This window comes from Rhinoderma darwinii, chromosome 8, assembly GCF_050947455.1.
Source record: "Rhinoderma darwinii isolate aRhiDar2 chromosome 8, aRhiDar2.hap1, whole genome shotgun sequence".
NCBI lineage: Eukaryota > Metazoa > Chordata > Amphibia > Anura > Rhinodermatidae > Rhinoderma > Rhinoderma darwinii.
Window position 1 is genome coordinate 83,880,742 of NC_134694.1, and position 17,453 is coordinate 83,898,194.

At 44.2% G+C, this 17,453-nt stretch overlaps 1 protein-coding gene and 1 long non-coding RNA gene across 2 annotated transcripts in view; one reads left to right on the forward strand and one right to left on the reverse strand.

Annotated features, from left to right (window-relative positions):
* The window catches only part of AMOT (angiomotin), a 63,319-nt gene extending 61,869 nt beyond the window's left edge, over window positions 1-1,450 (reverse strand). The window contains exon 1 of the mRNA XM_075835839.1: window positions 1,045-1,450. The gene's annotated coding sequence lies outside the window, so the exon portion shown is untranslated. The remainder of the gene's footprint in view (window positions 1-1,044) is intronic.
* Window positions 1,451-4,647: 3,197 nt separating this feature from the next.
* Window positions 4,648-15,391, forward strand: LOC142658744 (uncharacterized). Its single transcript, XR_012850165.1, has 3 exons — window positions 4,648-4,795; window positions 6,512-6,647; window positions 15,311-15,391. It is a non-coding gene; the product is annotated as an uncharacterized LOC142658744 (long non-coding RNA).
* The last annotated feature ends 2,062 nt before the right edge of the window (window positions 15,392-17,453 follow it).

Sequence of the window (17,453 nt, forward strand, 5' to 3'; positions counted from 1 at the left end):
ATACATGTCCGTTATTGAAACCCAATAGTACATACTGCCAGGACTAGCAGCAACGCATTTTAGGCTATACCGCCAGGACTAGCGGCAACGCATTTTAGGCTATACCGCCAGGACTAGCGGCAACGCATTTTAAGCTATACCGCCAGGACTAGCGGCAACGCATTTTAAGCTATACCGCCAGGACTAGCGGCAACGCATTTTAGGCTATACCGCCAGGGCTAGCGGCAACGCATTTTAGGCTATACCGCCAGGGCTAGCGGCAACGCATTTTAGGCTATACTGCCAGGACTAGCAGCAACGCATTTTAGGCTATACTGCCAGGACTAGCAGCAATGCATTTTAGGCTATACTGCCAGGACTAGCGGCAACGCATTTTAGGCTATACCGCCAGGACTAGCGGCAACGCATTTTAGGCTATACCGCCAGGATTAGCGGCAACGCATTTTAGGCTATACCGCCAGGGCTAGCGGCAACGCATTTTAGGCTATACCGCCAGGGCTAGCGGCAACGCATTTTAGGCTATACCGCCAGGGCTAGCGGCAACGCATTTTAGGCTATACCGCCAGGGCTAGCGGCAACGCATTTTAGGCTATGTCCAAAAACTGCAGAAGTCACTTTCTCTTTTTTTTTTTTCTTCTTTTCAGATCATAATTTTATTAAAGTGTGGGAATTTCACAAAGCATTCGGAAAAATCCCATTGAGTTAAATAAAAGGCATTTTCCTGCGCTCATTCAATGCCAAACAGCCTCCAGCAGGAACCAACCGCTCCTTGTCACCTGAATTATAATAATTTGTCATATAAAAGTGAATGAACTATAATCTACACACAAACCCAAACCTACTCATCAGAACTGTCACCATGAGAAAACACGGATACAATACGGAACATTCCACTAGCGGCTATGTTGTACACATGACAATTCTGCAGTACACATGTCACAGGAGCGCTACCACTACCCCAGCCATCACAAGTACAACAACAATACTGACAACCGACAAACCGCAACCTGTACCGCACACACCGCCAACGATGCTGATACTGACCATATGGACGACTTGTACCCTGCAGTCCCGGTGTAGCGGCCGCAGTACGGACTTGTATAGAGTCCCTGTCCCCACTGCACAGCCCCAACTCACTCTACACGACTCAGTGGCCAGGAAAACGCTCAGCTCGGGCTCTGTCCCCGCCTCCTGGCTCTCATTGGACAAATACCACACCACCTGGTCTCTCATTGGGTAAGAGGTTTGTCGGTCACGGAGACACAGGCGTCTATTGTGCTCCCAAGGTTTATTCGGGGCAATGTTTAGTAACTCTTGCAGTGCTGTAGAAATTACAGGAACAAGCGCTACAAGGATACCACGAAGTGTACAGCGTGTGTACATGTGTATTCACTGGGGGTGACGTAAAAAAACACTGGAGCTGTTGTCCGTAGCAACCAATTCCGCCTTTATTTTCATTTTCAGGTCTGCCCTAGAGAAAAAAAAAATTGTTGCTATGGGTAACTGCTCCATTTCTCTTCTCCATTTCCCCAATCCGTATATACATATATCATAATATAATAAAAATATGTAAATACAAAATAAACATAAAGGTAATGAGAGATGATCCTCTGCAGCAAGGGGGTTTGAAAAAGGTGTGACTTAGGTTGTGTTCACACGTCGCGTCAAAATGCGTTTTTGCAAAAACACATTTTGACAGTAATATGAAAACGCCTATAAGCTGTGTGCCCATGGTGGAGAGATAGATAACATTTCTCCTAGTTTTTGCGTAAAAACAACAAAACCGGATACGGCCGCTTCACATCACTTATATTCCCTACGTTTATCATGTATTTTGGGAAAGCTAATCGTGTCAATAGGGCTCCATTAGCCCGAGGCCAAAAGAGTGTCCTTTTGGCCTCCATCGGACTGATATACATAAGTATGACTCTTCTTTTTTGAGGTATAGCGTAGTAGACTGCAGCGCAGTATATGTTTTCTTGACATGAGAGCCTATGGGAGACGTATGCCACTGTAGGCAAACATCACAGGCATACGGTTAATGTATATGTCAACAGCTTTTCATTAGGTATATATGTTCGGCGGATACTATAATAGTCTACGGTGATGAAGTCATCCGTCACCCATAGACTATAATGGTATCCGCTTAACGGATACATCATAACCTCTCATTACCCCAGTTCATGACGTATCCGTTTAATGTATACTCTTATAGTTTATGGTGGCAGGTGCCACTGTTAGGGCATCCATCACAGCCTACAATTAACGTAAATGTCTAGAGCTTTCCCCGGCGTATACGCCAAACGTAGGCCGGTTAAAGTGATGTGAGCTAAGCCGAAGGCCTCATGCATACGACTGTGGTTTTCGTCACTGTGCTATCTGTTTTTTAACCCATTCATTTCTATGGCCCCATGCACACGACCGTGGTTTTCACAGGGACCGAGCGGTAAAACTCAGAGCAGGTCCTATTGCTGTCCGTGTTTGCGACTCCGTCTCACCCTTTCAAGTGCATGGCGAAGTGAAAACTACCGGCAGCACACGGATGCCATCCATGGGCTGTCCATGTTTTGCAGTTCGGTTGTTTACGGACCGCAAAATACAAACTGTCGTGTGCATGTAGCCTAACATAGAGAGAATCACTAGCGTTAAAATACACCTTTTGAACATAAAGGTTACAATATATACAATGCACACAATAAGAATTTATTTTATTTTATTTATGCTGCTTTAGGTCACATGTCTCGTAAATATCGCTATTCTTGGACTACCTTCTTAGACCTATAAATCGGGGACTTATAAAGTCGTTTATAGTATAGTACCCTTACCCACTTTAGTAAGTCCATTATTTTTATGGTATTTATTATGACATTTATCATATAGTATTATGTGGCTTGTTACCCCAGTCAGGTCGACGTAAGGGAATGATGAGTTTGTGCAGACACTGCAGCTTTAACTAGGTCCTTCTGCCCTGAGGAGCTTACATTCACTACAAGTTGTGATGATTAATACATGCTGTTTGCTCTGTCATTTTATATTGCGTAATGAGGAAACAGATAATTGTTTGTGCCAAAAATATTCGATTTCCTTTACATAAAAGTATTAGGCCTAATTCATTGGTTCCCAAAAACAATGAGTTTTTTTATTACCGCTTTTTTAACCATTATTAATATAATTCTTTTCATCGCCTGGGTGTAGTTGTTAGACTTTCCCATTCACATGCTATGAAATTTTAGTAAATGAATAAAAGTCTCAAAGGGGTTGACTGGGAATTCAAAATAAATAGGCTAAAAGTGGTTTTACACGGCTTGATACTGGTCGTGAAAATGAGCGCCGATCGCCAGTACAGCACATTGATCGGCGCTAGTTAACTCCATTCGCAAGGAGCATTGATTGTTAATACGATTGTTTGTTCCCATGTATTTGCATCATGTCGGCAGCACATCCCCTGTTTGCACAGGGTGATGTGCTGCCAACTAGTGACTATTTTTTGGCCGCATAAAGTTTCCAATCAGCCGATGAATGAGCGTTCATCAGCTTATTGTTGACCTGTTTAAACAGGGCAATGATCAGGAATGAGCGTTCGTATGAACAATCGTTTGCCCAATCATTGGCCCATATGAGAACATGCGTGCAGTCAATCACTGGCCTCAGCGGTAATGCTAGCATGCATCCCACGTGACCTCTAAGGCCGATTTGCTGCAGCGGTCGCATTGATGTATGGCACGTCATCGTTGACAGCAAAGTAAACCAATACTAGTGGGAACCACCGGAGCATCGGCGGATTTAATAGGGAAGTAATGGTTATATTTTATTCTATCACATTTTATGCAGTAAGCCTTTTTTTTAAATATCTATATACATACCTCCCAACTTTTGAATTCGGAAAAGCGGGACATTTAAGCCACGCCCCTAACCACGCCCAATATTCCACATAAACACATCAAATCACGGCCAGATCCTTCTGCAAATAACAAGCGCACATTCTCACTGCAGATCTCTAGACTGTCTGGATATCACAGATATTATGGATCCGGTTATATCGTCTTTGTGTTACTTTTCCTATCTTGGGTATAACATTTGCTCATCACGGCGGCAGCATCTGCAGGACAAACCAAAAGGCTGAGAACAATGAAAGTCAAGAGGGAGACCCTGTGGTTGATGACTTTTCAATTGACAGGTAGCAGAGTTACATGATGGGGATTTTTTTTTCCAGTTGTGTAATTCTGCTACCGGTCAATGGAAAAATCATGAACCATAGCCCCCCTGTAGATCGCTCCACACACCGCCCCATGTAGATCGCTCCACACACAGCCCCCCTGTAGATCGCTCCACACACAGCCCCCCTGTAGATCGCTCCACACACAGCCCCCCTGTAGATCGCTCCACACACAGCCCCCTGTAGATCGCTCCACACACAGCCCCCCTGTAGATCGCTCCACACACATAGCTCCACTCTCCACTCTGCTTTGACGTCACTCACTGTCAGAAGAAGGCAGGAGTCTTGCAGCTGCGTTCTCACTGGTGTCGATGCCGGCCCAGGAGTGGACCAGTCCTGTCACCTGACCGGTGAGGTCAGATGACAGGTCAGGTGACTAGACTGGTCCACTCCCGGGGTGGCATCGATCCCAGTGAGAACACCGCCGCAAGACTCCTGCCTTCTTCTGATCGCTGCTGCAGTCAGCAGCAATCAGCTGTTTTGATGCAGCGCCCAGTGGGACATTTTGCAGACCGCCCGGGACGGCGGGAAAGCGGTGAGAAACCGGGACTGTCCCGCCGGATCCGGGACGGTTGGGAGGTATGCTATATATACTACCGGAGAACCCTTTTAAGGGTGCGTATAGACAAACAAAGCCAGTTGGCCGATCCTGACGATTTTGGCAGGACCGGCCGACCAGCCAATGTGTATGGGGCCGCCCCCACTCTCCCTCGACAGCAGATGTCGGGGGAGGGAATATTCATGCATGTTGGATTTCAACATGCCTGATCCTTTGTACCCACAGGATATAAGGACTGTCAGAGGAGTGGCAACAGCTTATTCCCCTGTCCCCATTCAAAACACACTCGGTTGAGCATGCATGTTATGGGGGAGTCGGGAGGAATAGCTATCATCCCACAGCTATATAAAGTGTATGGCCACATTTAGATATTAGATGGAGGCAGGGGCGTAGCTAAAGGCTCATGGGCCCGGGTGCAAGAATTCAGCTTGGGCCCCCCTACCCCTCCCCAACACCACCATCATCATCAGACCCCTGCGCGCGCCTATGCCCAGCCGCCTTGCCCAATACAGTATAATGACCCCTATATGAGCCCCCCATACAGTATAATGCCCCCATATCCGCTCTGAATAAAGTATAATGCTCCCTATACAGTATAATGCCCCCATATGAGCATCCCATACAATATAATACCCCTATATGAGCCCCCCATACAGTATAATGCCCCCATATCCGCTCTGAATAAAGTATAATGCTCCCCATACAGTATAATGCCCCCATATGAGCATCCCATACAATATAATACCCCTATATGAGCCCCCCATACAGTATAATGCCCCCATATGAGCTCCCCATACAGTATAATGCCCCCATATGTGCATAATAGAAAAATAACATAATTACTTAACTATCCCTGTTCCCACGCCAGGTGGAGGATCCTTCGCCTCCTCCGGTGTGTGCTATGAGTGACTCGGCGCAGACAGGTGCAATGATGTCGCTACATTGCGCCTGCCTGCTTCGAGCCGCTCAGGGCACAGTGAATGCTGGAGCAAGGAGCCGTCAGCTCCTTGCTCCAGCATTGAATAGAACCGGGACCTCGGTGAGTGAGTCACTACCCCCCGGAGGTCTTCACACGACCCCCCAGGGGGACACGACCCACAGTTTGTAATGTATTGTGCAGTTTGCGGTGGAGAGAGGAGGTGGGTCTGTAATTTAACGTGGGGCCCCCCCTCTCCACCGCAAACACAGTCAGCAAAATACAATACATTACAAGACAAAACAATAAAATACAACACATTACATTACAATACAGACTCTGCAGCTCACCTGGAGTCCTCCGCACCGGCTCTTCCACTCTGGCTGGAATGCCCCTCACGTGATGCCACGGTCACATGGTACACTAATTGTACCATGTTACCGTAACCAGGAACAGAAAATGTATTTAATCAGCATTAAAGGGTTAGGCTTAGGGGCCCGGTTGCAACTGCGACCCCTATAGCTACGCCACTGGATGGAGGTCAGACAAGCAATAAGTTGTGCAGGGTTTTATTGTCTGATCACTATTGTTCCCACAAGATAAGCTAACACCAGAGCTATAGGGCTATACTGCCCCTTTCCATGAATTATATAATATCAATATAAATGTTCATTACATTTTTGTTTAATGTTTATAAAAAGATTTATCAGATAAAAGATTTTCCTGGTACAACCATAAAGGATGGTACAACCACAACATGAGGAGGCATTTTAGTTCAAATAGCAGTCTAATAGCATAGATCTGCTAATTGCATTTTTAGGCTCTCCCAAAGATGATCTGAGGACCTCAAAGCTATCATTTTTGGACTGCAAATGATGATTTTTGATCAATTATTCAGTGCTGGCAGAAATGTTACTGAGCAGGTTTTCAGATGAGGATTAAAAAAAGAATGGCAGGTATGTAAAATACAACAATTCTAAATATGGTTTTGTTTGTAAGTAGACTAGGTAAGTTGTATGTGGTAGTTCAGTATCCAAAAGCCGTGCACAGAACACATTATAATGAATGTATGTCCATGCTATCCATTGATTGCAATTGGAGCGTTCATGAACCGAGAGCTGTGCTCTCTATTTAGTTAATAGAGAGGAATACTACTGTCTATTAGTTATACATGCAGCTGGAGAGCATTTGAAAAGGGGACAGTTGTCAAAAGGCGGAAACTCCCTTCAACTGCAGCATTGGCGCCTCCAAGAAATGGCCCTGGCGACTAAAGTGACCACATGTGATATGCAGGAGTGAATGAGGAAGTGAGACTCCTAGCTAGGTGGGATACCCATCCAAAGGTGCAGTCCAGGAACCATAAAAATAGCACTTTGGATTACCTATATAACCTCTAATTTGTATTTATACAGGGACTCCTAAGGCCCCATTCACATTGCGTTTTTTTCTTTCCGGTATACCTCCGACGGAAGGTGGGGACACATCCCACTGCATAGGCATACAGGGGGTTAGGTCACCTGAACCCCCCCGAGCAGAACGCCATTTGAAGTGCTATACCCAGGGAAGCTCCTGATTAAACGGTCAGTAGCTTTGCAATGCAGGACTCATCCGCCAGAGCGTCAGAAGTACACTAGCCAGGGACTCCGGAATTGGAGAAGCCCCTGACATCACTGTTCGTATATGGACAGTGATGTCAGGGGCTTTGAACTATGGAGTCCCTGTCCATATCATGCACATATAATGCTAACTCACCAGCAATATTGTAGCAGTGTCATTTGTTTCTTTCCAGCTCAGTTGCATCTATACATTTTGAACCCTTTCATTATGGGCAGATATGTCATTTGATCTCAGTTTGACCACCAAAATAGACCATTCTCTCATGTGTGGAGAGGAGGTCAGTTTCCACTGTGTGGCTGACTTCCTATGAACTACAGAAGAACATCATCACCTATCAAATCCCTACGCAGCTCTGAGACACCTCCCTACCCAGCTTCACCCTCCTTGTTCCTCTGTATGTCTCTCCCTGCATATAATGCTGCTGTAGAGAGCATTTCTTCACTATGGGAGCAGGAGTGCTGTGATATAATCGGTTAGCTCATACAATGATCAGCTGCAGAGTTATAAAGCTTCCCTGACTCACGCTGTCTGTCTATACTATCTGTGAGTGCTGTGTGCAGAGCATCCAGTATATTTATGAGATGCTGCTCCTCACTGCCTCATGTGTAAAAACTGACATGGAAAAACCTATCCCTAGCAGGAGGCAGAGGAAACAAGCTGAAGCTGCATCACATAGGAATACACTGAGACTGCAGTGTGAGTACAGAAGTTCTATGTTCGTGATCTATGACTTAGATAGGACTCCGAGCAGAGCCAGTGCGTGTGATGAGACTGCATCCCCTCTGCCGCTGCAAAGCCAGAAGCATCATGGGAAATGTAGGCTGCATTAGGGGAACCACATCAGAGGGTAAGAATAAACAAAGATGGCAGACAACCCATAAATGACACATCAACTAAAGCAGGCATACACAAGGCACAGGAGCCTTTACATTATTGTTTATTTATAGCCTACGCTGCTCTATATAGGCAAAAAAAACATAAATGCTGGAGTGCTTCTTTAAGAAGCCCCTGATGTCACTGTCCATATATGGAACAGATTTGTTAAAAACCTGCTCCCTTTATCTAAATGGGGTTGTTTTCTGCAGCAGACGCATGGATTTGTGCAAGTTCCCTTCATGGAACTGATTTATTCGTCGCAGAAATGTCTGCAACAAAATCTACCGCGTGTGACTGCACCTAAAGTCCTTGCTCACACCGTGCAGATTTGATGCAAGAATGGGCCCTGAACAGAAGAAATATATAAAGTAAAGTCTTTAGGTGTCTCCGCTTCTTGATCTGATACTGGTTTTGGCTTAAAAATTGCATGCAAAATCTGTACTGTGTGAACAAGGCCTAAGAGTGGCCTAAAGTCTATCATGGGCATAGGCTATAGCCTGTTGTAAAACAATTTATATTATGCTAACAGGAGAGAAAGAGGATATATGAATTCGCCCCATTCGCCCCGCTGTATTATTTGAAAAGTTTAGCTTTTCTGCTGAAGGGAGCAGTTCAGATAATAACACTATATAATTTAAACAATTCCCTAATATATTATAAAAGGTTCACTAAAGGTCAACCTACACTATAATATTACTTGCAAATCAACTGTAGCCAGGAAGCTACATCTATACCACATCAGAAAAAATGCCAGCTCTCCTTTCTTTATTTTTATGAGCAGCGTGCAGCGTGGACACTGCTTCAATAAAGGAGGAGGAGGAGAACAATTGACAGAAACATATTCTAAAAAGATTACACTAGGTATGTCCAGCAACATATTGGAGCAGATTAACTACAGCATAAACCTAGACCAGGCAGTCAGAAGATGTGTCAAATCCATCAAAGTGGTGCACGCTGTATGATCGATTTGGTATATCCTGCTAAACATGTACGGGTAAGGTGACCCCGAGAATCTCTGACACGGTTGCGACTCAGCCAAACCTTCACCATGTTCAGCGTGGCTGTCAAATAACTTGTTAATGGCGCGCGTTATTGAGGGAAAAATGTCCCTTTACCTGCAAAATAGTGCTGTATTAATTAATGGTCGCACAATTTTCCAGATAAAGGGACTTTTACCCACAATAATGCAGGGCCGTTAACAAGGTATTTGACAGCCGAGCTGAACATGGTGCTGGCAAAGTTGTTGGCCGTTTTGCGACCGTCAGGACTGTGCCGCGTGGCCTTACCCAGACACTTTTCTCTTCCTTACACCACATCTTGGCTGGCTTCGTTTTAATGCCAGTTTTTTTTGTATCAAAATAAAAAAAAAAACACAGTAATTCCGCTGCTATTTGGGTCTTGCTTTTCCAGCAACCATCGTGCGGAAAAAATAACATGTTAACTTTATACTGCGGGTTGTTAAGATTACAGCAATTTCTTTATGTTTCAGGGTATGTTTAAATTAGTCTTTTTCTTTGACACAGTTTTTGCCCTAATTGTGGTAATCGCGTTAAACACAGTGTTTTTTACAAAATGGTACAGCTTTGCGATAAAAAAAACCCCACTAACACCTCTTGCACACAACCTAGTTTGGCCCGTGAAAAACGGTCGTTGTGTCGGCCAGTTTTTCCGGCCCGACCGCGGTACAGGTGAATGGGACTCCTAGTATCATAGCCTCCCCACGGAGCTGCTGTTCCAAATTGAACAAAATTATATAGTACAAAACAGCAGTTCCGCGGTGAGGCAGGGACTCCTAGCTTCATAAAATGTCTATGATGCCAGGAGTCCCGTTCACCTGTACCGTGGTCGGGCCGGGAAATCCAGCTGACTCTCGGACCATTTTTCACTGCCCGATCTCGGTCATGTGCATAAGGTGTAATACCCTTACTACTTTGCACCATAAAAAAAATACTTTTTTTGAAAAATATTATTTGTTTCTTTGTCACCAGTCTGAGAGCCATAATGTTGTTTTTTGTTTTGTTTTTTACTGTCAACAGAGCTGTGTGAAGGCTTTTTTTTGGTGGGGACAAGTAAGGCTGAGTTCACACTGAGTTTTTTGCAGGCAGAGAACTCTGCCTCAAAATTAAGTTTTTGGAATATTGAGGCATATTTTGATCTGCCTGCACGCCGTATGCCCGCGTTTTTCGCGGCATTTTTTTATGTCAATGGAAGGTCAGAGGCATAAACGCCCGAAGATAGGGCATGTTGCTTCTTTTTCCCACGAGCATTTTTTACCGCTCGCGGGGAAAAAAGCCTCCGCCTCCCATTGCAGTCAATGGGAGGCCTTTTCGGACTTTTTTTTGCACGTTTTCCGACGCGGTTTCCACGTCAAAAACCGTGTAAAAAAACTCAGTGTGAACAGGGCCTTATAGTTTTTGTTTGTACCATTTTGGGGTATGTAGGACTTATTGTTTAACTTTTATTTCTTTTATTTGGGAGGGGTATTGAAAAAAAAAAAACAACTTACAATTCCCCCATAATTTGGCAAAATTAATACACTGTGTTATGCCTAGTGCAGGGCCTGACAGGGTGGTACATGACGGCCCTTAGGGGAGATTCACACGAACGTTGCGTTTTTGCGCGCGCAAACAACGCAGCGTTTTGCGAGCGCAAAAACCATTTGACAGCTGCGTGTGTCATGCGTGTCTGATGCGCGGCTGCGTGATTTTCGCGCAGCCGGCATCATAGAGATGAGGCTTGTCGACGCCCGTCACTGTCCAAGGTGCTGAAAGAGCTAAATCTTTCAGCACCCTCGACAGTGAATGCCGAACACAACAGCGAAAAACCTGTAAAAAAAAAAGATAAAGTTCCTACTTACCGAGAACTTCCCGGCCGTTGCCTTGGTGACGCGTCCTTGGTGACGCGTCCTTGGTGACGCGCCTCTCTTGACATCGGGCCCCACCTCCCTGGATGACGCAGCAGTCCAAGTGACCGCTGCAGCCTGTGATTGGCTGCAGCCTGTGCTTGGCCTGTGATTGGCTGGAGCTGTCACTTGAACTGAAGTGTCATCCCGGGAGGTCGGACTGCAGGAAGGAGACAGGAGTAATCGGTAAGTTAGAACTTCGGTTTTTTTTTACAGGTTAATGTATTTTGGGATCGCAAGTCACTGTCCATGGTGCTGAAACAGTTTAACTCTTTCAGCACCATGGACAGTGACTATCTCCTGACGTCGCGTACCGATAATTTTTTTGCCGGGATCGGCCAAAACGAGTTTGGCCGAACCCGGTGAAGTTCGGTACGCTTGTCCGGCTTCGCTCATCGCAAAGACACTCCGTTTGGATGTTCGGAAACAGAAAAGCACGTGGTGCTTTTCGGTTTTCATTCATCCTTTTCACTGCTGTTGCGCGAATCACGCTCGTCCCATGGAAGTGCTTCCGTGTGGTGCGCGTGATTTTCACGCACCCATTGACTTCAATGGGTGCGTGATGCGTGAAATACGCAGAGTTTTTGAACCGGTCGCGTATAGTACGCAGCGAACAAACGCTGCGCAAGAATCACGCACTGTTTGAACTGCCTCATTGACTTCTATAGTGCTGTGCGTGATGCGCAGAAAATACGCGGCCTGCACGCGCGCAAATCGCGCTCGTCTGAATCCCCCCTTAGAAGTAGTACAATCTAGATTGTGGCCCTTGGTCCGGACAAGGTTGCGCTCCCTCTTCTAAAGTCCGAAATATTAATGAGGAAAGACTTAGCTACCTTGTTGTAGTCTAGATGCATAAAATACTGTGAATAATGTGAATCGGGTGAAAATCTAATATTTTTAGGTTTATTATTTTATTTAAACAACACTGCACAAAACTGTTGTCTCATATCTGTGCAATGATCCCGGTCCATCTGGCCAGCATTAGGTGGTATGGTATGTTAGTGTTGTGCACACATTTATTTAGCTTTTGCTGTGTTTGTATAAGCAAGGGGGCGTGATACTCCTTCATAACTATGACATCAGTCAGCGACATGTTTAGTTACTTTAAGACTGAGTCTCTTTCATCGGCTGCGTGCATGTTGAAACTGTCTAATCGCTGTATAGAGAGATGATGAGAGTGAGTACTGGTGTAGGTTTACAAAAGGAAATGAAGTTCAGGTTCCATTATTTTGCCGTGACTTTCTTACTCTAATAAATAACACACACAAGAATGATGGCAGTTTAATTTTCTGAAATTCCACGTTTTGCAACAATAAACAATGTTTTCAATCATGTATCAAAACTAGAGAGTACTTGAACTGAGAGAATACTGACTTATGAAGGGCTCACTTGGTGTAAGAACACAAAAAATGTTGCGTTGCTACAAAGAAATACATAGTGGGACTATCGTGTTGCTGGCTCACCCTACCACATGTCCCTGGTGCCGGACAGGAGGGTGATTCAGTTTTTTTTATTGCACCTTTTCAAAATGTCTTCTTGTGAAAGACGGTACAGAGCAACAGAAGGTGATAGAGGACACATAGGGTGCAGTCACACATGGCAGATTTTATTGCAGAAATTTCTGCTACTGAAAATAAGTTCGATTCATCTCAATGGAACTTTCAGAAATCCATGCACCTGCTGGAGAAACCGCCTCATTTAGATGAATGGAAATGATTTTCAGTCGCAGAAATTTCTGTAACAATTTTGTCACGTAAATGTATGTGACAGTGATGGAGCAGGCTCAGAAGCTGAGCGTGCCCTATCACCAACGGGTGTCAGCTGTATATCACAGCTGACACTCTGCTGTAACGGCAGGGACTGAGGTCCGATCCCTGCCGATTAACCACCTAAATGCTGCGGTCAATTGCGACAGCAGCATTTAGTTGGTTTGTAAGCTATCATCCCCTCCCCCTGGGACGCGATCACGGGAGTGCCAATGGTTGCTATGGCAACCGGATGCCTAACAATGGCCTCCTGGCTGCCAAGTAAGGAAGCCTATTAGGCCCCGCCCAGAGGCTGGACCTAGTAGACTTGCTGTCAATGTATGACTGACCGCTCTAATACACTGCACTACATATGCAGTCAGTGTATTAGAATAGCGATCAGGGCTTCAGGCCTTCAAGTCCCCTAGTGGGACAAAAACAAAAAAAAGTTAATAACATCATGTGACATAACATTTTTATGTCACCGGATGTTATGGCACATGATGCCATGTATGGAGCCCGGAAGCAGTTGGCACCGTACATACCATAGCGGCCATGCTGCAGAACTGCAGGTCCGCTCCTATTCACTTGAATTGTACTGCAGCTCGGCCGCTATTCCGTGGACGGAGGTAAATAATTCCGGCATGTACGTCCGGTGCTCGTGGGCACCAGACCAGCTGATCTTTGCGGGGTTAGGTTGTCGGACCCCCATATATCATGTACTATCCAGTGGATAGGTCATCAGTTGTCAGAAGGTGAAAAACCCCTTTAATGACGTGAATTTCTCACGTGAATTTATTTGCATTGTGAATTCACTTGGACATGGACTTAAAATCTGGACTGACAGTACAGATTCACTTAGGGAGGATTCACACGAGCGTGTGCGTTTTGCGCGTGCAAAAAATATGGCGTTTTGCACGCAAAAGGTATTTAACAGCTCCGTGTGTCATCACCATATGATGTGCGGCTGCGTGATTTTCGCGCAACCGCCATCATTTTGACACTCTGTTTGTATGTTTGTAAACCGAAAAGCACGTGGTGCTTTTCTGTTTTCAATCATACTTCTTACTGCTGTTGCGTGAATCACGCGCGTCACACGGAAGTGCTTCCGTGTGGTGCGCGTGATTTTCACGCACCCATTGACTTCAATGGGTACGTGATGCGCAGAATTATAGGACATGTCGTGCGTTTCACTCAGCGGACACATGCTGCGTGAAAATCACGGACTGTCTGCACGGCTCCATAGGCTAAAATAGGTCCGTGCGACGCACGTGAAATTCACACGCGTTGCACGGACGTTTTACACGCTCGTGTAAATCCTCCCTTATATTGTAGATTTACTCAAATTTACTCGCAGACATTGATTACAGACTTTGTTTGCAGATTTATAGAAGAAATGCGCAAATTGTGAACGTAGACTGAACTGAATTGCGGAGTCACTCAGATTTGTATGATGGACTTGGATTCCAGAATCTTATTGCGTATTAGGACTAGGATAAGTGACATAAATTAAAGATTTACTCACGTTATGGATTTAGATTACGGACTAGGATTACTGGCTTTAACTGCTGAGGTACTCATGTTATGGACTTGGATTATGGACTTGGATTACGGATTTGGATTGCAGACTTTAATAAAAAATTTACTTCAGTTATGACTCGGATTACGGACAACGAAAATGGACATGGATTGCGGATTTTAATTGCAAATGTACTCCTGTTCTAAATTTGGATTATGGATTTGGATTACGGACCGATTAGGACTACAGACTTTATTACAGATTTTCTCAGGATTTTGACTCGGTTAATGAACTAGGATTATGGACTTGGATTACGGATTTTAATTGCAGATTTACTAAGGTTATGTATTTGGATTGTGGACTCGAATTGTGAACTTTTATTGCGGTTTCTTGTTACAGACTCAGACTTTAGAATGCATTTGTGTGATCAAATTGCACATTTACTTGGATTGCAGACATTGTAAAAAAAAAACAAACATTAAAAACTGCAAACCCACCAAGTAATAACATTTCTTCTTGATGGCTGTTCTGCAATTAAATTCCCAATCAAGAGATGTATCAAGAACCCTGAAACCCTTCATGCATCAGAGGTTGGACATCTCTGGATATTCGACTTTGAGAACATCTTGCTGAACATGGAATCTCCTCCAGTTATACTTGTTCTTACATCTCGGGACCAAGTCACAACCTGCAAATGTTACAAAGCCTGAAAGGACAGAAACTCCTAAGAAAATCAGAAGTGACTTCTTCGGTCTTCACTGCGGTAAAATGGAACATTCTATTCTTCTTATGTCTCCCTCTTTCCCAATAATTGGCTCTTAATAATCTCATATTAGGATTAGATGTAAAAATTGACATTGTGTTATTTTGCGCTATGACTGAATTGTGGAAACAATCTCACAGAATCTCATTATGTGGAATATAAGTATAGTTTGGTAAACTGTAGATTTTTTCCTATAGGGTGCATTGACATATTGCAGATAAGGTATGGTTAGAACCGCATGAAAATCCCGTATCCGAAAACCACATGCATTTTTACAGTGATTTTGGTAAGTTTTTCAATGCAGTGGTAGTAAAAAAAAAAAAAAAAGCATTAGAAAATGCATGCAGTTTTTTGATGCGGTTACCGCAACATGTGAATGGACCCTAAAATTTGTGACCATCCTAACAAAACGTCTGTGTGTAAATGTCCAACTCAGACCAACCATTCAGATACAGGTCTGATGGAGTGACCAAAATGTATATTTATTAAACTTCCTCTTGTCCATTACTGATGATCTGCTTAGTGTTCCAACATTAATTACGCAATACGGTCGTGAAATCCATTGCGAAAAATCTGCTGCTAATCCGCCCGGTGTGAACATACAGTAAAAAATATATTGTTGCTTGTGTTTAAAACTATAAGCCTCATTTATCAAAACTGTCTGTCTAGCTGGCCTTGTTGCCCATAGCCACCAATCTGAGCTCAGCTGTGATTTGCTGCTCTGAAAAAAATAATCTGCAATGTGATTTGTTGCGATGGACAAGAAGGCCGATTATTCCAGTAGACAGGTTTGATTAATGACACCCATTTACTTACCTTTAAAAATCCCCACAGCTCCCACAGTCTCCTGAGCCCCCCTCGACCCCCCCCCCCCCCCCCGCCACTGGTCTTTGCTAACACCCCGCTGCAGAGAAGGCACATCATCCCGACATAAGACTGTGGCAGCATTTTTCCCTTAGGCACCCTATAGGACTTAAAAAATGGCAGAAAAAAACCTTGTTACATTTGAATAACACTAGCATTTTTTTTAGAAGCGTTTTTTTAATACAGTGTAACTTGACAGAAAAATTCTGTGTATGAAGGAGGCCTAAAGGCTATAGAAACCTTTTAATTGATTTAATAGTGTTTTGTAATTTGGAGATTTTTTTTTACAATACATGAATCCTGTATATATAGAAGCTATATCGTTCTCTCTTAGCCGATTTCAGCAGTTTAGCTGAACTGACGGCTCGGCTGAGAGCGGATTCTGCGTGTCTGACACACAGAAACCACCTGATATCTATCACATCCAAGTTCATCAACTTAGATGTGATTGATATTATGTGGATCCTGTGTTTGAGAGAGCTGACACCTCAACATGAAAACACCAGGCAAAGATATAAGTTCTAAACAGGGTAGTTTTCTTATAAATGTAAAATTTTTATTTTATTAATTCAGGTAAAAAAGTTCTGACCATTATCATCCATAATGAAAGTTTTTATCAGACCAAGAAGATGGTGGCTGATGAGTGACCCAATACTTTTGCTTCCTTCTACACCTCTGAAGATCCACTCAAGACATCCAGCAACGCTCCCTCATAAAGCAAAACTAATAAAAACTAAAAAGTCTCAACACAATAATGTAGACACGTTCTTATTTCCAGGGACGGTCTCTTACTACTTATGACCTAGATGAATGTGAGGGTATGTTCACACGGCAGCGTCAAATGAAATGGGCAGATGTTTGCCGACGCTTTTGAGCCGCATTTTCGGACGTAATTCGGGGCTAAAACGCCCGAATTACGTCCATAAATAGTGTGTGTGAACCCAGCCTTAGGGTATGTTCACACGGCAGCGTCCGTTACGGCTGAAATTACGGAGCTGTTTTCAGGAGAAAACCGCACCGTAATTTCAGCCGTAATGGCATGTGCAGGCGTCTTTCTCTGCGTCCATTACGGAGGTAATTGGAGCTGTTTTTCAATGGAGTCCATGGAAAACGGCTCCATTTACGTCTGAAGAAGTGACAGGCACTTCTTTGACGCAGGCGTCTTTTTTACGCGCCGCCTTTTGACAGCGGCGCGTAAAATAAATGACCGTCGGCACAGAACATCGTAAGACCCATTCAAATGAATGGGCAGATGTTTGCCGACGCTTTTGAGCCGCATTTTCGGACGTAATTCGGGGCTAAAATGCCCGAATTATGTCCGTAAATAGTGCGTGTGAACCCAGCCTTACTGTTCAGTACAAGGTTAGCTCCACAATTCTTGCAGCGTTCTCATAAGCGCCGCACTTCACGCTAATGCAGCTCTGCTGCATTGAACTGTCTAGAGCCTGTAGGTTTTGTTAATAATAATATAGTCTA